Source organism: Sturnira hondurensis, unplaced genomic scaffold, assembly GCF_014824575.4.
Source record: "Sturnira hondurensis isolate 20B ecotype Veracruz unplaced genomic scaffold, ASM1482457v3 Scaffold0022910, whole genome shotgun sequence".
NCBI lineage: Eukaryota > Metazoa > Chordata > Mammalia > Chiroptera > Phyllostomidae > Sturnira > Sturnira hondurensis.
In genome coordinates, this window is record NW_028095541.1 from 1,961,168 (window position 1) to 1,983,077 (window position 21,910).

At 41.6% G+C, this 21,910-nt stretch overlaps 2 protein-coding genes across 4 annotated transcripts in view; one reads left to right on the top strand and one right to left on the bottom strand.

Moving 5' to 3' along the window:
• Nucleotides 1-21,910, bottom strand: part of CENPP (centromere protein P) — a 286,410-nt gene that overhangs the window by 10,017 nt on the left and 254,483 nt on the right. The window lies entirely within an intron of this gene.
• Nucleotides 21,165-21,910, top strand: part of ECM2 (extracellular matrix protein 2) — a 70,252-nt gene continuing 69,506 nt past the window's right edge. For both annotated transcript variants that reach the window (XM_037037150.1, XM_037037151.1), the window contains exon 1: nt 21,165-21,281. The gene's annotated coding sequence lies outside the window, so the exon portion shown is untranslated. The remainder of the gene's footprint in view (nt 21,282-21,910) is intronic.

The following is a 21,910-nucleotide window of genomic DNA, read 5'->3' on the forward strand; positions in this document are numbered from 1 at the left end:
TACCAGTGCTCCCAGATTCCTGTGTATGAAAGATGCTGACGGGCCAAGAACACGTCCAAACACCAAGCTGTTCTGACCAAATGCTGGGTGGGCCTGGTTTAAGCTTACAGACCATTTCTAATTACAGTAAGACAGTTTTTATTGGGAAATTTATACCTCGGTGTTTAAAATGGAAAGTGCTGGTTGGTTTTTAAACCTTAAGCTCTTCTAAATGAGTAACAACTGTATAAAGAATGCAGAGGAGAATGTGTGGACGTGGCGTTACCTCTAGGCTTAGCCACTGCAGCATGTGGCCTGAGCTGGCTCCAGCATGGGGCCTAGGGCAGCACAGACTGGCTGCAGGCCCAACCTCCAAGCAGATCTCACAGCCTCTCTAGACCTTACCCCCAACACCCCCGCCCGATGAGCAAAAGGAGGGTTTAGATTAGAAGTTTTCACTAAGAAATAAATTGTACTCTCTTTAGTTTTCTTTTTTTAAACACCAAAAGTAGAAATGCTGACATTAGGAAAAGTCAGACATTCAGTATGTGTTCCTAGGGAGCCTTTGCGAAGATAATGTGGCCAGTTTTTCTTCACATAAGTGAATAATATTTCCCCGTTTGTCCAGCTCCATTCAGTTGCCTGGTGACCTCAACTATGTTCAGGGTACAACCACAGAAAGGAAGAAAGCAGCTAATGGCTAAGGAGCACCCAAACACAAAGAGCGGGTCTCATCAATAGAAATGCATGGGTGGCTTTCAGGGGAAGACAGAAAGTTGTGAAAAATGATACAACTGTAAACGCAAAGTGGGCTTCAGGTTACTTAATATAAGATTGGCACATCTCACCCTGGCTGGTATGGCTCAGTGGACTGAGTGCTGGCCTGTGAACCAAAGGGTCAAAGGCTCGATTCCCACTTAGGATACATGCCTGGGTTGTGGACCAGGTCCCCAGTGGGGGGCGTGCAAGAGGCAACCACACATTGATGTTTCCCTCCGTTTCTTCCTTCTCCTCCCTCCCTTTCCCTCTCCCTAAAAATAAATAAAATCTTAAAAAAAAAGATTAGCACATCTCATACTGGCTGGGTAGCTCAGTTAGTTGGAGTGTTGTCAGTACACCAAAAAGTGGATTTGATCTTCAGTCAGGGTGTGTATGGGAGGCAACTGATCAATGTTTCTCTCTCACATTGATGTTTCTCCCTCTCTCTTCCTTCCTCTCTCTCTCTAAGATCAATAAGTGTATCCTTGGGTGAGGATTTAAAAAAAAGACATCTCAACAGCAATTAAAAGTTTTACATATTACTGTATTTGGTATTCATAACAAATAACTGATTATTAAGAAAGGGTTAAGGTGGATATACACTGATAAGGCAGAGATCTGGCCAATATGTTTTAGAATACTTTCCATGAAAAAAGAGCTGCACACACACAAAAAGTTTAACTGAAAAATTACCAGCCTGATCTGGAAAGCAGCTCAGATATTTCACATACTGCCATCAACGAAGCTGAGACCCAGGTGTGTGCATAAGGGGATGAGAGGCCTTATGGCACTTAGAGGCCTGTGCCCCTAGTGTCACTGGGAAGAAGCATCCTGATATGAGTGCTTTGACACATCATGTCAGAAGGCCTGACACATCGTGGGCTCATCAGGCTTCCACAGGATGCTTGTTCTAAGCAGTGATTCAAAATGGGTGTTTATTCAGCTGCTGGCCATATGCTTGGAGTTTGCATCCAAAAACTTTCCTAGTGTTTATGATAGAAAAATCGTGGCCATGAGAATAATGGCAATCCAATATCCAGTCCCAGTTTTGAGCCTAAGACCCACTTTCTGTTGGAATGTCTGCTGGATGCTGGTCCAAAGAGAACAAAATTTTTAATAGAGCTTTAGAGAAAACCAGGCTTATATACATTATCAGTCATTACATCCCAAGAGGAATGACCAGACCAACCTCCTCCCTCTTCACTGTTAAATAAATGGGAAACCTTGAATCCTGAGTTTAATACCTTTGAGTGTCCACAGATATGTTAATTCATCTTGACCTTTTTAAAAAAAAGTTTATATATTTTATTTTTAGACAGAGAGGAAAGGAGAGGGACAGATGGAGAGAAACATCAATGTGTGGTTGCCTCTCACACGCCCCTCACTGCTCACTGGGGACCTTGCCTGCAACGTAGGCATGTGCCTGGACTGGGAATGGAACCGGCAAGTCTGTGGTTTGCAAGCCAGCACTCAATCCTCTGAGCCACACAAGCCAGGGCTCATTTTTTTTAAAAAAAAAAAAACAAGTTTTCAACATTTATGTTCTTTAGAGATTTTATTTATTTATCTTAGAGGGGAAGGGAAGGAGAGAGAGAGAGAAATATCAATGTATGGCTGCCTCTCATTCATCCTCTGCTGGGAACTGGGAACGGGGAACTGGCCTGCAACCCAGGCATGTGCCCTGACTGGGAATTGAACCACGATCATGTGGTTCACCAAGCCCACACTCAATCCACTNTGTGGTTTGCAAGCCAGCACTCAATCCTCTGAGCCACACAAGCCAGGGCTCATTTTTTTTAAAAAAAAAAAAACAAGTTTTCAACATTTATGTTCTTTAGAGATTTTATTTATTTATCTTAGAGGGGAAGGGAAGGAGAGAGAGAGAGAAATATCAATGTATGGCTGCCTCTCATTCATCCTCTGCTGGGAACCGGGAACGGGGAACTGGCCTGCAACCCAGGCATGTGCCCTGACTGGGAATTGAACCACGATCATGTGGCTCACCAAGCCCACGCTCAATCCACTGAGCTACACCAGCCATGGCATGGCTCATCTTGATTTTAATATTTTTTTCCAAAGACTATGACTGGCTGATTCAATGACTTTTTAAAAAACAATAGGATATAATTCACATTACAAAAGTCACTCCTTTGAAGTATATAAGTAGGTTTTAGAATAGTCACAAGGTTATGTAACAAATACCACTTTCTAAATTCAGAACATTTTCATCACCCCATAAAAAATTTCTGTACCCTTTAGCTACAGCCCCTTAACCCCCTCACCACTACCCAGCCATAAGCAACCAGTAATCTACCTGTCTCTATAGATCTCCCTATTTTACAGGCTTCATATGAATAGAATCAGTCTCACACTACATGGTCTTTTGTGATTGGCTTCTTTCCCTCAGCATGTTTTCAAGGCTCATCCATGTAGCAGCAGGTGTGTCAGCACTTCATTCCCTGATATTTCACTGTATGTTTATCCATAAGCTAAGGGACACTTGGGTCATTTCTACTTTTTGGCTATTGGGAATAAGGCTATGAACATCTGTACACAAATTTTTGCATGGACATGTTTTTATTTCTCTTCGTTATATACCTAGGAGTCAAATTGCTAGTCATAGAACTCCATGTAACCACTAGAGGAACTGTTAAACCCTTTTCCAAAGTGGCTGTACCACTTTTAGAATTCCATCAGTAGGGTATGAGAGTTCTGATTTCTCTCCTTGCCAACCCTATTTTTCTTAAAACTAAAAAAATTGTAGCCATCCTAATAGGTGGTAGAACCTCACTGTGATTTTGTCTTGTGTTTCCCTAATGGCCAATGATGTTGAACATCTTTACATGTGTTTATTAACCATTTGTACTCCTTTGAAGAAATATCTATTCAGATCTTTTGCCTATTTTGTAACTGGGTTATTTGCCTGTTTATTACTGAGTTGTAATGGTTCTTTATATATTCCAGGTATACATCACTCATCAGACATATGGTTTCCTTTCTTTTAATTTTTTTTTAATTTATTGGGGTTGGGGGAGTTGTGGGGGGTAAATGCAGACAGCTGTAGTTGAACAACAATAAAATAATTAAATATTTCTAATTTATTGATTTGAGAAAAAGAGAGAAAAGCATCCATTTGGTGTTCCACTTATTGATGCACTCATTGGTTGCTTCTTGTATATGCCCTGACCAGGAATTGAACTCACAACCTAGGTGCATTGGGATGATGCTCTAACCAAGTGACCTACCTAACCAGGGCCAAATACATAGTTTTTTAAAATGTTCTGTCCTGGCTGGCATAGCTCAGGGGATTGAGTGCAGGCCGGCGAACCAAAGGATCGTGGTTCAATTCCCAGTCAGAGCACATGCCTGGGTTGCAGGCCAGTTCCCAGCAGGGGACACATGAGAGGCAACCAGACATTGATATTTCTCTCCCTCTCTCCTTCCCTTCCCCTTTAAAGATAAATAAATTTTTTTAAAAAATTAAAATATTCTTCCATTCTGTGGATTGTCTTCTTACTTCTTTAATGGTGTCACTTCTTTAAAGATTTTAATTTTGATGAAGATCAATTTATTGATTTTTCTTCTTGTGTTTTGGGGTCACAGCTAAAAAAAATTAATCCAAAGTCACAGAAAACATATACACTTATGTTTTCTCCTAAGAGTTTGTATTTTTAGCTTTTAAAATTGGGTCTTTGATCCATTTAGAGAGTTAGTTTTTGTATATGGTATGAAGTAGGGGTCCAACTTCATTCTTTGGCCCATGACTATTCAGTTGTTCAAGCACCAGCTGTTGAAAAGACTGTTCCCTCCCTCATTTGTCTTGGGTGCAGTCACAGTTTAATAACATTTTGCAGTTTGAAGACAGCCTGGTCCAGAGATAATGTGAGATTAGTGAGGTCACACAATGGGACAAAACTCATCCCAGACTTCTCAACAAATGGTGCTGGGACAGTTGGATATTTGTATGTAGAAAAATGAATCTCAATGCTTACCTCATAACATACATAAAAATTTACTGAAGATGAATCATAAATATAAATGTTAGAGTTAAAAATATAAAACATCTCAAAGAAACATCAGAAAAAACACCTTTGTAATCCTGGGTTAGCCAAAGGTCTTTCAAATACAACACAAAAAATCAGAATGCATTAAAAAAATAAATTGGGTAATTGATTAATTGAATTTATCATAATTAGAAACCACTGCTCTTAAAAGCCATTGTTAAAAAAAATGAAAACTGCCAGCCTCAGACTAAATGAAAATATTGGTAAAAATTTGTATCCAGAATATGTAAAGAACACTTTATAACTCAGTAATAAGACAAACAACCCAAGTTTAAATAATCATTAAAAAAAGGATTTAATGGTCAAATAAGAGATGTGGAAGGAAAAGAATATCACCAGTTGTTAGGGAAATGCAAATTAAAACCACAATGAGATACTACCACAAACCTACCAGAATGGCTAATACCAAAAAGACTAACAATGCCAAGTTTTGGTGAAGATGTGGAGCAACTGTACCAATTATACATTGCTGGTGACAGTTAGATAAATCATAAATCTGGCAGCTTCTTATAAAGTTAGACATACACTCACCATGTGACCAAGCAGTCCCACTCCTAAGTACTTACCCAAGAAAAATGAAAACATATGTCCACACAAAGATTTGCATGCAACTGCTCATTACTAAGTACCCAAAACTAGAGACAGAGAGTGATCCTTTCTCCCCTAGTGGGTGTGGAAACAATGAGTTCCAAACACACAATGAGACGATGTTCAGCAACATTATCCACACAACAATATGCACAAACCTCAGAAGCAATGTGCCCAGTGAAAGAAACCAGACATAAGACCACACATACTGTGTGATTCCAGTTATGAGATTCTAGAAAAAAAGTGAACAGACCAGGAGTCACTAGGGGAAAAGACTAACTGCAAATACATCTGTCAGAACTCAGCAAACACTACAGTAACAAAAGTACATTTTATTATTTTTAAATTAGACCTCAATAAACCTGACTTTAAAGAGAGGCCACACTCCTGACACATAGCTTGTTCCACAAGGAATGCCCCTCTCATCTCTCAGGCTAGAGCAGCCCTGCTCCTCCAGGTGAATGGCAGTCTTTGCACAGGCTACTTTGTGCTGAGCATTGTTGTGGAAGTGCAGATCTAGTGGTGAGGAACACATAGATACGTAGCGGTGAGTGCCGGGAGGTGAGTGGTCTGGGGGCCTCCTCAGGTAAGTGACACTCAAGTTCAGATGTGAATGATGGGAAGACAAGGGGGTAGGGGGATTCCTGGCAAAGAACCAACCACACAGAGCCAGCCCACAGCAAGAACAAGCTGGCTTGTTGAGACTGCATAAAGCAATTCCAAGTGGTAATATGAAAAATTTCACAGATGAAGAGGGGAGGTGGTAAGGCCACGACATGCAGGCTCATAAACCAGCACCCACATGTGGTCTCACTTGCATTCTGAAAGGGTCATGCTGACTGCCATATGGAGAGGAGAGGAGGTAAGGTGGGCAAAGCAAGGGGGCCTGTGGCCAGGACGGACAGATAGTGGCCTGGTTATGACAGCAGTATATGTCCCAGAGGAAGAACGGCAGGGCTTGCTGGATGTGGGTATATGGAAGACTCAGGGTAGAGGAGGCAATGGTGGAAAGAGGTGGTATGGTAGGAGACGTGGGGCTCCTGGCGCCAGGTCAGTCTGTGCCCAGGAGGAACTGCCCAGGGTATGTCAGGGATCACAGGCAAGGCTCTGGGAGGAAGGAGTCAGTGACCCTGTCGCTCTGTCATAGGGCACAGGGCATTGTCCTAGATTCCAGTGGGTGAAGAACCCAAGAAGAGGAGATGAGACCCAGGGCCAGGCAGTTTCCCAGGAACATTGCTGCCAGGAGAGGCAGAGAGCTGGTGTGAGTTGGCAGCATGGGTGTGAGGTGTCACACCTATGTGTGCTGACCAGAATGGCCCAAGAAAGAGCATGCGGGAAGCCAACCATCAATCATTGCAGCACAGGGACAGACGGGGTGACATCAGCAGAGCAGAAAAAGGTTTGTAGATCAAGTTGACAAAATGGAGGTGCCCCTAAAGCCCTGTTGTCACTGAGGCCTGGCTCGGGGGACAAGTCTAAACCTGTCATGGCCCTGGAGAAAACAGGATCTGCTCTGTTTCCTGTGGTCCTTGTTAAAGTTCTCAAACACTCCCCTCAAGTAGGATGCTCCCTGCTTGCAAGGCACTGAACACCCCCAGTCTATGGACTATTTCCCTTAAATAAAAAGGACATCCAACTCATTACTAAATAGTGTTATTTCTGTCATTTGACACCGCACACAGAATCCAAATAGATGGGTGCAGGAAGAGGAAGTGAGAGGCTGCCCACCTACAACCCAGGGATGGCCCACAGCAGCTCCATGTGTGGTCAGTGGCAGGGAGGCTGGGGGTCCACCGGCAGAAGGCAAACGATGTCCTGGGTTTTGGGAAGAAGCTGGCCACCTGCCTGTGCTGCACCAGTACCCCAGAATTCTGAGATGAGTGTTCCAATTGACCCCAGTGTCAGAAGGCTTAGAAATGCCTACCACATCCATACGCGGCAGAACAGCGATCTGCTGTCATTTTGGAAGAAGAAACTAAAAAATATTAAGCAGTTCCACTATGCCAGACATTGGTACAGTTTCCTTACATCGTTTTAGACCATATGGTCACAGATACCATGTAATAGTCATGCTTCTATGTATTGTTCTGGGGTCTCTGGGGCAGCAGCTGTTCTGCTGGGCAGACCTTCTGTCACCTCCCTGCATGCTTACCCGCAACCATGACACCCACTGTCACTTGTTTTTAGAGCCAGCTAAAGGTGCACCCTCATCCCTGGACACTCAGGGGGTGTTTTCCCAAATGGGGCCATCTTCCCGCTTTACCAACACAGCCATCCCAAGCAGAAAATGCCCCTTTCAGATGTCCTCAGCTCCTCACTGTGCCCACTGCAGGACCCTTGGCCCCACCTGCCCTGCTTCCAGGCTCAGCAATGTGGGCTGTGCAGACCCCTCAGGCTGTGCATGGGCCTTAGTCCACTTCTGCTATGCCAGAGTCCCACAGTCATCCTTTTCCCTCTGTAATTGGTGTTTTCCAAGGGGACATCCAGAGACTAGGCTACTGTTTCGTTCCTTGCTATCTGTGCATTCACAACATAATGGCCACGAAAGGATGAGCTGAGCGTCCCTCATTCCCTCCACATCAATGAGTGACTTTCTATTAGAAGAAGGAGCTGCCTCTTCTGCTCTGTTAAGTTGCATCAGCATTGATACTACTCAGGATGCTACTTTATTCAATGGGAGTCAGCATTTCTCCTAGGAGTGAAGTGTCATGGCTTCTGGGGCTTTAGTGCTTCCAGGCCGTTCTCTGGGGAAAGAGCTCAGAGAGATGGTGGAGTGGCAATGGCACCAGCACATGCATCATGGCCCTTCCCACATTCTCCTGTGCACACATACTAAAATAAAAACAACAGGCATGAGACTAACCCAGTACATCAATCTATGACCCAGAGTCGAATAGCCTTCCTGGAGTGCTCAATGAATTTACTGAATGGGCCAATTTACAATCTCCCCAAAGTCCCCCACACTGGCACCTCCATGAGGGAAGAAACAACATGTACAACATACAACATCCGACAGCACCGCAGGCACTCATAGCATTCACTGAAAAAGTTTCCTGGGCTCTGGTTGGTGTGGCTCAGTGGATTGAGCTTGGGCTGCGAACCAAAGGGTCACCAGTTCGATTCGCAGTCAGGGCACATGCCTGGGTTGTGGGTCAGGTCCCCAGTGGGGGGCCATGTGAGAGGCAACCACACATTGATGTTTCTCACCCTCTCTTTATCCCTCCCTTCCACTCTTCTAAATGAATAAATAAAATCTTTTAAAAAAAGTTTCCTGGGTAAGTGCTGGCCAGGGCTTCCTCTTGGCCAGAGGAAGGGCTGTACCCGTAAGGAGGGTCTCAGTCTGTGATCAGCTATCACAGGGAAGGGATGGCTATTCTAGGACAATTCTGAAGAGGAAATCCTTCACCTCATCACCACTGTCTGATTAAACAGAATCACTGGCTGCAGCATCAACCAGAAGAGGTGGAAGCTTCTCATTTCAACTAAGTGTACTCATGACACACCAACCAAGTGAATTTTTAACAAAACCCCTCAAGCTACAAGACTGGATAACAGGAGCTCTACTTTTAAGTTCTGATTACACAGAGGATGAGAAGACTCTGTGTGCACTTTATTTTCACCAGTTTTCCTAGACCATGTGGTTAAAGTAAACATTCCATGAAGTAAGATGAAGTGCTATGCTGTGGAATTACCTCTTGGAAACCACACTACCCCAGCTTTCCTGGACGTGATCCTAGGGATGAGACACAGACATAGTTCCACACATGTCTGCACACGAGGAGTTTTGGTTGGTAAAAATGAGACACAGCAGCAGCATGCTAGGGTGGGGGCAGAAACAGACTCATGGGTGGGTTAACAAGTTGTTTCCACAACCTCTCTTAGATTCAGGCTCCTGGATGTCCATCCCACAGGAACTGTGCAAGAAATAATTAGGAAATGTTCAGTAGCTCTGTTAGGGATTTCTGATCCAGAGGGAGATAAAAAACAAATGTGTCCTAAAGGTTGCTAAGTAAAACAAACGACTGGAAAACCTGTACTCCAAGCCCATGGTGGCTCAGAAACCCAGGAAAGGCAGCGAGCTATTAGAGTACTGACTGTGGAACACACACAAACCTCTGCGTATGACTTGTGGGCGTTTTCTGGGATCATGTCCCAGGAACCCCCAAGGGCCTGTCCAAATATTTTCCACTGCCCCAACCCAGCGCGTGGCCCCTTCCTCACCCCCAAGTCACTCCCGAACAGACCAACCACTTTACTCCATCCTCCCTTCACTCCCTTTTCTTGTTTTATGAGACTTGGGAAGAACCAGAAGGTCTCAGAAACCCACTTTACTGGAAATATATTTCAGTCGCATTTTTAAGGTGAAGACTTCCAGGGCTACAACTAACAGTTCCATTTGAACAGTTGCTGTGCCACTAGGAAGAGGAAGCACCGGGGCCAGGGTAGCAAACTTCAGCTACCGCAGATTCTGTGGCCCTGAAGAGTCTAGTGAATGTTCAGTATATTAAACTAAAAAAATTCTTCAAAAACCCTCAGTTACTTATTTTATAAGTGCATGTTTAAATTTTATTTGTTGTTTGTCTGTAATCTTTGGTAGTAATAGCAATTTCTGTCCCAGGAGACACAACTTGTTCTGAGTTGGCCTGTCACAGAGAATGCCCTATCTTTTGACTTTACAGCTAAAGCTGTTCAATGGCAAGACCAATATTGCCTTTTCCAATGTCAGCACAACACTCTCCAAATGCCCCAAATAAAGTCAGGATGTATTACTTCTCCATCTAATTTCTCCATCCTGACCCAATTCCTACTCATAGGCACTTTGTTACCATAGTCAGAGCACCAGGGGAATCTCCACCCATCCCCCCTCCACCATGATGGTGCAGGGGGAAGTTCTTAAGCCAAGCGCACAGAAAGCTAGAAATATGAATGGATAGAGCCCCCAGAACACCAAAAGCTAGAAAGATAATTGTATTAGGAAAAAAAGTCCTCCCCTCTCTATCCCTGTAAGAACTGCTGCCTGAGTAGAAAGAGGAGATGGTTTTTGAGACTAGAGTCCATCATTGTCACAGGTTGCACAAGACATGAATAAAACCTCTTTCCTTTTGCACCACCACCTGCCTCACGAGTTTGGCTTTTGTGATGGCAGGCAAACAACCCCCATTTCTGAACCCCCATTTTTGTTCAGTAAGCTGTCCAAAGCAAGTTTTCCCATGGGATTCCTCTACCTTTGCAGGACCCATTACTGAAAGCCGCTCTAAAGAGTAGGGATGACAGAGGTGGAGTGGGCATGAACTTGTGTCCTCACCCACTCCTTCCCAATCTCAGGGGTCCATAGGAAGAGTGAGAGCAGTCGCTGCCTTGGCCGGCCCAGACCAGGCAGGCAGAAAACCATGTGATTCTTCAACACATCACATACTTGGAACTCCTTCTCAGCCACTTTTTAAAAAGCCCTCCAGAGCAAGCAGCACAGCCAGGAGTTGCTCATAGGAGAGATCACAATGTGAAATACAACCTTGTCTAGAAAATGGAATTGAAAGAAGGTAGAGGGGGATGTGGGAATCCAAGAAAGGAATAGAGCTTATAAATGTAAGTCTTCTACACTTTACGGTTTCAGAACAAGAAGGGGAAAATCAAGCAAGCAAATCAGTCAGATGTACAGTGAAGGGACACATGCCCTGCAGTCAATCTGAAGGCAAATGCCATTCATTCACCCCATTCAGATAAACCAACTTCTGGTCAAGATGGAGATGTAGGTGAACATGCCTCACCTCCTCATACAACTACAGCAAAAATCCCAACTAGACTATGAAACAAATCTCACCTAAAACTGTCAGAAAATCAAGCTGTATGGAAGTTCAACAACAATGGATTTAGAGATGCCATATTCATTCAGACAAGTTGAAGGAGTGGAGATGCGGGGATGGGCAGAGAGGTGAGGAGAGGCATGGAGATGTGGAATGGGCAGTCCCACACCCACTTGTGGGGGATAAAAATCAGGAGGGATACCTCTGGAGCAAGGGATCCCAGCCCCAGACCAGACCACCCAGCCCAGGGTTCCAGCACGAGGGAGGAATGTAAGTACCCATAACTTCCAGCTGTAAAACCCAGTGAGGGACGGTGCAGGGGAAGAAACGGTGGGATTCTCAAGAGACTCTTCTTAAAGGGCCAGCAAAAGACTTAGAACTCATGCAGATACAATACACCTGGGATTCAGCACCAGGGCAACAGCTGGAAGGGCACCAGTGGCATAAGGGGAGAAACTGAAGTCAATGTTTCCTGAGTGCCTAGAAACAGCTTCCTCCCAGGCAAACTCCAGAGGTCAGGCAGCAGCACTGTCCCCTCTCGAAGCCCTCTCCCACACAGAGCCACAGAGTAGTGACACAGGTTGTCCCACCCTGGAAATACTTAAGGCATCACACCATACAACTTACAGGTGCACTTTCCACAGTGGGCCATGCTACTAAGACAGGGAATCAAAATATAGCAGTCAGAAACAAACAGATGGAGGCTACCAAGATGAGGAGACAGAGAAATATGGCCCAAATGAAAGAATGGAACAAAATTTCAGAAAAAGAATGAAATGAAATGGAGATAAGGAACATATAAGATGCAGAGTTCAAAATACTGGTGATCAGGATGCTCCAGGAACTCACTGGGTACTTCAAAATATAAAAAGATCCAGGCAGAAATGAAGTTGATATTAGGTGAAATAAATAAAAATCTACAGGAAATCAACAGTGGAGAGAATGAAGCCAAGAAAAAAATCAACAATTTGAAATACATGGAAGAAAAAAGCATTCAATCATTCATTCAGCAAGAAGAAGAAAAAATTCAAAAAAACAAGGACAGGCTAAGGAGCCTCTGGGACACCTCTACATGTACCAATATCTGAATCATAGGGGTGCTAGAAGAAGAAGAGGAAGAGCAAGAAATTGAAAACTTATTTGAAAAAAAAGTGAAAGAAGACTTCCATAATACGGTGAAGGAACCAGACATACAAGATCAAGAAGCACAGGCAGTCCCAAACAAGGTGGACCTGAACAGGACCACACCAAGACCCATCATAATTAAAATGCCAAAGGGTAGAAATAAAGAGAGAATCTTAAAAGCAGCAAGAGAAAAGCAGACAGTTACCTTTAAAGAAGTTCTCATAAGACTGTCAGATGATTTCTCAAAAGAAATTTTACAGGCTAGAAGGGACTGGCAAGAAGTATTCAAAGTGATGAAAAGGAAGACCTACAACCTAGATTACCCTATCCAGCAAAGCTATCACTCAGAATTGAAGGGTAGATAAAGTGTTTCCCAGACAAGGTAATAACTAAAAAGAAGTTCATCATCACCAAGCCATTATTATATGAAAGGCTGAAGGGAATTATATAAGAAAAATAAGATCAAAATGATGAACATTAAAATGGCAATAAATTCACAACTGTCAATAATTGAATCTAAATAACAAATTAAACAAACAAGCAGACGAGGAACAGAATCACAGCTATGGAGATCATTTGCAGGGTTTTCAGTTGGGAGGGGGAAGGAGGAGAATGGGAGAAAAGGTGTAGGGATTGAGAAGCACAAATTGATAGGTACAAAACAGATGTTAAGACAGAGGGATGTGAAGAAAAGTATAGGAAATGAAGAAGTCAAAGAACTTACATGCATGGCCCATGGACATGAGCTAAGCGGGGGACTATTGAAGGGAATGGGGATATTAGGATCAGAGGGGCAAAGGGAGAAAATTGGGACATCTGAAATAGCATAGTCAATAAAATGTATTTAAAAAAACTCACCCCATTCAGATGACAAGAAACAACACTGAGGTAGGGCGGAGGGTGTAAATCCTAGCAGTAGTTCTGTTTTCAAGAGTGTCATTCTAAGGTAATCGGGTAGCAACCGTGTCCTTTAAAAAGTACTCTGTTCCCTCCTAATTAAAAAGGTTTGAGCCAAAGTGATTTCTTTTAAAAGTCAGACACATAATGAAGAAGCTGGATAAATACAGCTTTCTCTTCATACAGTTATTCTTATATAATTATACTTGCAAAATAGCAGATGATGAAAGTAATATTCCAGATATTACCGGCAATTTTATCATTACTTCAGTTGGGTGTCCAACCTGTGGCCCAAGGGCAGCATGCAGCCCAACACAATATTATTAATTTACTTAAAACATTATGGAATTTTTTTATTTTCATTAGTGTGTCTGTATTTAATGTGTGGCCCAAGACAACTCTTCTTCCAGTGTGGCCCAGAGACACCAAAATATTGGACATTCCTGGCTCTCATTAGTTTGTAAATCTCAAAGGACTTTTGTCCAAAACATTGGAAATGATTACAATTTAAATGTATTATGGTCTCATTTACGATTCTTTCATGGAATCACAGACTGTAACTTTCAGGGTGTTACGTTTCTTTTTTAAAAAGACAAATCATATACACACTGCCACATAAAACCTTTCCAGGCCCTATGCCATCTAAATGCATCAGTTCACTCAACCCTCACAGCAACTGAATAAATCATTGGTATAATCATAGGCTGGAAAAATTAAGACACTTGCTCAAGATTGTACATGTAAATTGATTGGCAATTATATTCCAAATCCTGAGCTTGTGAACATTCTATCATATAACACTTCTAAATTAAAATATAGTTGTAGTACACAGGTCAAGTGTTATTAAAATCTACTTGCATCAGAATTCATGTTGGCAACTGATTTTCATGGTAGCCACAAAAACATTTTTCTTGGGAAATATCACTGCTCCTAAAAGTTTGTTCATACTTTCCACATCCTGTGCCAGACATGAATAAGACCTAAGTCCCCAAGTGTAAAGGGCTCTTGATATAGTCAAAAAAAACCTTGCTGCGCCTTTTTAAAAAAAAATTAGAAGTCGCTGGTTTTCTGTCCTGTTTGGAGATTTCTATCTTTTTCCTTCTCTCAGGGTGGGGATGGACTGACTCTTCTCTAGACTTTCCACTAACTCTTCCCTTAACCAAAGGCCTACTTTCAGAGATTCCACAAAACAAATCAGCTTCCTTCAAGGCTTGGGTCAGTGTTCTCTGGTTTCTTCACCAAATACCACACTTTTACTTGCTTCCTGGGTTCAAGTACATCAACATATTGTGGCCTTCCTCCCAACCATTCTTAGCTTTATGTGCTGGTGTCTTTTAAAAACCTTTCTATTGTCATTTCAAAAAAGCTTTGGCAGCGTGCTCCAAAAACGGCTGTGTGTTTCAATATCCCATTTTTGAAGACTGTCATGTTCAATAATATTTTAACCCATGGTCCAGCTCAGACCTGATCAGAGTGGAGCGAGGTCAGAGTAAATGCACCTTGAAACCAATTAACCTTATGCTTTAGGAAGCCTCTGTGCATGGGCTGCAAAAGATACTCTATGAATTTTTTTAAAACTTTATTTTTAGAGAGCTTTAGATTGATAGAAAAATTGGGAAGATAGTACAGAGTTCCCATATTATCATTAACATCAGACACTGGTATGGCATATTTGTTTTTTTTTTTTTAAGATTTTATTTATTTATTCTTAGGGGAAGGGAAAGAGAAAGAGGGAGAGAAACATCTTTGTGTGGTTGCCTCTCATGACCCTTATCGGGGACCTGGCCCACAACCCAGGCATGTGTCCTAACTGGGAATCAAACCAGCAGCCCTTTGGTTTGCAGGCCTGTGCTCAATTCACTGAGCTACACCAGCCAGGGCGATATATTTGTTCTAATTAAGGAACCAATATTGGTGCCCCGCTTTTATTCATTTTTTAAATTTTATTTATATACTTTTTTTGAGACAGGGGAAGGGAGGAAAAAAGAGAAGGAGAGAAACATTCATTGATCGGCTGCCTCTTGTACCTGGTGACCTTTTGGTTTGCAGGACAAAGCCCAATCCACTGAGCCACAGCAGTCAGGGTGGTGCCTCACTATTATAACTAAATTCTATAATTTATTCAACTTTCCTTAGTTTTAACTTAATGTCCTACTTCTGTTTTAGGATTCCCACTCAGGGTCCTACATGACATTTGAGATTAGCGAGAAAGGTAATCTGAAATGCTCATTTGAGATGCTCATTCTATATAATCTCCTTTATGTCCTGCCACAGGTTGAAATATTATGCTTAGGTGCCTTAATAAGAGGCTCCAATTTTTCTCTTGAAGGATCTTAAGGGAAAATGCATAGTTGTTCTTTGAGTCCTGGAATAACACATGTTGTTGTCTGGCCACAAACTACATAACTAGCCCCACCCCCACCCCCACTGTCACTGCTGATGGGCAGGAGGGAGGGGCCAGCTGACCCTGGGCTTGATTTGAGACTCAAAACAGACACAAGGACAGTAGCAAACACTGAAAATGCTTGCATTTATTCATTTCTCTACAGACTATCTAAGAATTGGCAAAATGGATCTTATAATGATTCACAATTTTAGCATATATGTTCTGCAGAGCAGTGACAATAAAATGTATGAAATATTGTGTATAGATGCTCTGGGATTTGGTAGGAAGAGCATCATCTATTTTGTTTTCCCTGATGTTCCTGGATAAGACTAGCAATTTGTAAAACTGGTGATATGAAGGTATCTGAAATACTGTTTTGGGGAGCAGTCTCTATGTCTTTTCTTGGGTCATGATTAATAGACAAGGGCATATTTGTCAACAGGTAGTTTTTGGATCCCCCCCCCCCCNCCCCCCCCCCCCCCCCCCGTTGCATGTGAGTTTGATTACTTTTCTGCAGGCTCTGAAAGGTGTTTTCAGTGCATTCCCATCCTTCCGATATTTCAAAATGTAGAAAGGCTTAAAGTTGTCATTAAAATATGGAGATTTTACTGTCAACTTCTTGGCTCATTTACAGAAAAGTTCAAGTTTAACACTTCTCTGTCCTGAAAATACAGTTCACGTGATTTTGTTCAACTATAATTAGTTGTATCACGCTTGAAATAAATGAGTCACAGCTGCAGCTTATCAATTCTTGTTATATGAGCATTTTTTGCTATAAAGACTTTTGTTTGCATGTCTGTGAGTTTTCTACTTATCTTTCGTAATACCCTTCTATTAAGAATTCAGCTAACCTTTTAAGTTTCAATAATATTTGAAGAAACATACTAATTTCCAGAGGCCAAGGTTGACCAAAGAAATCAAAAAAGTCTGCACAGTTCTTAACTTTATTTGGGAACAGAGAGCTGCTGCTAAGTGCTGGAGAGGTACACAGGCCCCCAGACCTCAGTGGTTTGCACAACTGTCCAAACTGCACTGTGCAGCTGGTGACCAGAGGATCTGGAAACAGAGCCAACAACATCAAGTTGCCCACCTTTATTTTTTAATTTTTAATTTTTAAAAAATATGTTTATTGATTTTAGAGAGAAAGGAAGAGAGGAAAAAAAGAGACAGGGAGGGCAGAGAGAAACATCACTGTGAGAAAGAAACATCAATCAGCTTCCCATATGTACCTGGCCCAGGGTTGCACCTGCAACCCAGCTATGTGCCATGACCAGAATCAAACCTGCAATCTCTTCCTCAGTGCACAGGAAGGCACTCCAGCCAATTGAGCCACACCGCCTGGGGTAGGTAAGCTGTCCATATTTTTTTAAAAAAGACAAAATGAGACTTCTGGTCAAGATAGCAGCATAGGTAGACATGCTTCACCTCCTTGCACAACCATTAAAAGGTTCACAACTAACCTCAAAACAAAATACAACCAAAACTGCCAGATAACTGAACTGTATGGAAGTGTGACAACCAAGGATTTAAAGAAGAAACATTCATCCAGACAGGCAGGAGGGGCAGAGAAAGGGAGCTGGGACAGGGAGGATGCAGAGTGCTGACAGTGAGGCAGTGGCAGCAGTCAGTGGAATGGGTGGTCCCAAGTGTGGCAGACAAAAACCAGGAGGGACACCTTGGCAGCAAGTGATCCCAGCCCCAGGTCAGACCACACAGCCCAGGGTTCCAGGGCCAGGATAATAAAGGCTCATAACTTCTGGCTGAAAAAACCAGTAGGGGTTGGGGTGGCAGAAGAAACTGCTGGTCTCTCAGGAGAGTCTGTTTAAAGGACCTGCATGGCCCTAGAATATACACAAACCCACCCACTCTGGAATTCAGCACCAGGGCAGCAGCTAGAAGGGGCCTAGTCACATGTGGGAATTGAGGGAACTGACTGGAAATGGGGTGGGAGCCAAGCAAGTGGCATTGTTCCCTCTCTGGCCTCTCTCCCACATACAGCTCCACAAAGCATCTAAGCAGGTTGCCCCACCCTGAATACCAAAGGTTCCGCCCCTTACAATGAAATAGGTGTGCCAAGATGGAATCACAGCAGCTCTACCTAATACATAGAAACAAACACAGAGAGGCTGCCAAATTGAGGAGACAAAGAAAAATGGCCCAAATGAAAGAACAGAACAAAACTCCAGAATAAGAACTAAGCAAAATGGAGATAGCCAACCTATCAGATGCACAGTTCAAAATACTGGTGATAAAGATACTTCAAAATTTCACTGACTGTGGCAAATGCATAAAGGAAGAAATGAAGACTACATTAAGTGAAATAAAGAAAAATTCACAGGGAACCAATGCTGAAGGAAAGGAAGCTCAGGTTCAAACCAATGATTTGGAACGTAAGGAAGAAATAAACAGTCAAGCAGTACAGAATGAAGAAATAAGAATTCTAAAAAAAAAACAACAGTGTGGCTTCATTGGTTAGAGTGGCATACTGTAACTCTAAAGTTGAGGGTTCAATTTTTGGTCAGGGCAAATACCTAGGTAGTGGATTTGATTCCAGGTCTGGGTGTTTATGATAACCTGTCCAGGTGCATTCCCTGTCTAGGCGCTGTTGGGAAGCAACCAATCAATGTTTCTTTCTCGCACTGATGTTTCTTTCTCTGCCTTCTCCTTAAGAGCAATGAAAAACTTCTCCAGGTGAGGATAAATTTTTTTTAAAAATTTAAGAAAGACAAAACAGTCAAAGGACAGATTCCAATTTCCTAAATGTCAAACTTCAGCCTTGGCAAATAAAAGTGGCACACTTTTAAAATCAAATAGTTGTGAGCACGGAAATTTTTTCTGTTATATATTCATAAATTCTGTTTTTCTGTTATACATTCATAACAGAAAAAAGTCATTCTTTATTTACAAGTGTCATAAGCAATGAATACTAATCAAATGTCTTTTACTGCCTCTTATAAAATAAGAAAATTCACAGAGAAGAAAAACTAAATTTGAGTTTGAAAAAACTTTACAGTAAGTAGTCAACAACTTGTTATAGTAACAAAACTAGAGAACGTGAAAGCCCTTTGCCTTTACCCCCCACACAGACTCAGTGAACCTGCTTAACCAAGGCCCTCCCATTACTTCTAAGAGCACTTACAAATATCTGGCCCTTTTTGTCCATGCCTTTACATGTAAAAGTGATTATGAAGTTCCTAAATGACTGGCCTAAAGTCAGACTTATGGAGACATGGTTAAGGTTCTGTAAAATCATTTAACTAATTATAAGAGGAAGTTGATTAGTTCAAACATGCTTCCCTTGAATAAATTACAAACTTTATGTCCTTGGATTCTTGGGGATATATATATATCCCCTGAAATTTGTGTTTATCAGAAAAATACTACTTTAAACACATTTAAAACCTCATAATCAAGGATTGAATAAAAACTGATAGAGTCAGAGCATCTGAACATACGATTGCTCTTTTCTTTTTATCCTCATGTGAGGATATGCTTATTGATTTGAGAGAGGGGAAGGGAGGGAGAGAGAGAAGAAAGGAGGGAGGAAGAGAGGGAGGGAGGGGGAGAGGGACAGAAATATCATTATGAGAAAGAAAATTGATAGGTTACCCCGCTATGTGTCCTAACTGGGGAGCAATCCTGCAGTCTTTTGGTGTATGGGGATAATGTTCCAAACAACTGAGCCACTTGGGCAGGGATGGTTATTCTTAATGTAAATCACAACTAAGCTTTGTAAAATAAGGTAGTTTAGAAAGGCATTCAACAACAATTGATATCATAAACAGCTTGAAATAGAGTAGTTCTATGTAAAAAGTTGATTTACAGGATGCTTAATATATTTTTGTTTGTTTTTCAATACTCACTTGTGGATATGTTTATTGATTTTAGAGAGGAAGCAGGGAGAGAGGGAGACAGGGAAAGAGGAAGGAAGAGGGAGAGGAGAGAGGGAGGAGAGAGGAGGAGGAGGGAGAGGGGGGAGAGAGACAGAAACAGAGAGAGAGAGATCAATGTGAGAGACAAACACTGATTAGTTAACTACCCTACGTGCCCTGACCAGGGACAGAACCCAGAACCTTTTGGTGTACAGGATGCTCCAACCAATTTAGCCACTCAGCTAGGGTGCAGGATGCTTAAGTTGAAATCACTTCACACCCACTAGAATAGCTGTGATAAAGCAGACAGACAATAACAAGTTTTTGTGACAATGTGAAAAAATGGAACCCTCATAGATTGTTGGTAAGACTGTAAAACGGTATAGCTATTTGGTAAAAACAATTTGGCAATTCCTTTTATTCTTCCCTTTTAAAAATATCTGTCAGGAAGAATTAGCATCATTAAAATGTCTGTAATACCCAAAACAATCTATAGATTCAATGCAATTTGTATCAAGATACCAATGGCATATTTCACAGAACTAGAACAAATATTCCAAAAATTTATATGGAAACACAAAAGATCTCAAATAGCCACAGCAATCTTGAGAAAGAACAACAAACATGGAGGCATCACATTACCTAATGTCAAACTATACTACAAGGCCACAGTAATCATAAAAGGATGGTACTCGCATTAGCATAGATACATAGATCAAAGAAACCGAATAGAGAACCCAGAAATAAACCCATGCCTTTATAATCAATTAAAGGAGTCAAAAGGAGTCAAAAACATACAATGGGCTAACAATAGTCTATTCAATAAATGGTGTTGGGAAAATTGGATGGATACATACCAAAAAAATGAAACTAGACCACCTTCTTACATCACATACTAGAAGACAGTCAAAATGATTCAAGACTTAAATGTTAGACCTAAAACCACATAAATTCTAGATGAAAATACAGATAGTAAAATCTCGGATGTTTCTTGTAGCAATATATTTTTCTGATATATCCTCAGGCAAGGGAAACAAAAGAAAAAATAAACAAGTGGGACTACATCAAATTCAAATATTTTTGCACAGAAAAGGAAGTCATCAACAAAATGAAAGGACACCCCACTCAATGGGAAAGCATATTCACTGATACATCTGATAAGGGGTTAATACCCCAAACTTACAAAGAACTGATAAGACTCAACACCAGAAAACAAACAAACAACCCCCCCAAAACAAACAAAAAATTCAATTAAAAATGGGCAAATGACCTGAACAACCATTTCTCCAAAGAGGACACACAGATGGCCAATAGATATATGAAAAGATGCTTGATGTCATTAATCATACGAGAAATGCAAAATAAAACCACAGTGAGATACCACCTCACACCTGTCAGAATGGTTACCATCAATAAATCAACAAACACGTGTGGGGGAGGATGTGGAGAAAGGGGAACCCTCGTGCACTATTGGTGAGAATGCAGATTGGTGCTGATGGTACAAGAGGATACAGAGCGGTTAAATGGTAATGGGAAAAATATATCACTTATAAATTCTGATATGATACATACATTTATGGAGTTGTAATTGTTCCTTTAAATTTCCTAGTAATACATTATCATGTTTTCTTCTGTAACCTCACACACATCCAATCCTCATTGGCCTTAGAATGCAGAATGGAAACTGACTGTCCTGACTAGGCGATGCTCCTGTCTCTCTTCCTGTTTCCAGAATGCTGAGCCAGGATATTGGAACTTCCTTTTGGAGGCACAGCTAGAGGGATAAACAACTGAGGAACCTGACAAGGTAAGATTCTTTATAAATATAGCATTCATTCTCTATATCTGGAACTCTTATTAGATTATGTTGAACCACTTCATCCCATATTTCTTAACTGAACTCATATTTTCCATCTCATTATCTTTCTGTTCTTTTGGACAATTTCTTGAAATAAATCCAACTTTCTCTTTAGTGATATATAACCTGTTTGATGTATCCACTGGCTTTTCAATTTTTTAAATTGTAATGACATTTTAAAAGACTTATTAGATGTTAACGTTTCTTTTTTGAATCAGGCTTTGTAAAAAATTGTCTTGTATTTTTAATTAGGTTTGTATTTTAGAAATTTTAACTTTTTACTTAGTAGTTTTTGTCCAGATTGTTCTACAATTCTTAACAGAAATTTGTTTTTCAATTAATGCATATATTTTAAAGTGCACTTGCTTCTGCTGGGGTACTTTTCTTCTCTGAGTGTTCTGTGAGTGTTGGTATGAGAATTTCTCTCCAGGGCAGGTTCCCAATGGCTTTTCTGAGAACCTGAGGGAGTCCTTATGTCTGCACTTTACATTCCTTTCTGAACTTGGGCTTCTACCTAGATGGAGTGGAGGCAGGATAAGTAAAATGATTCCTGTGTCTATGCCAGGGATCTGGAGAGG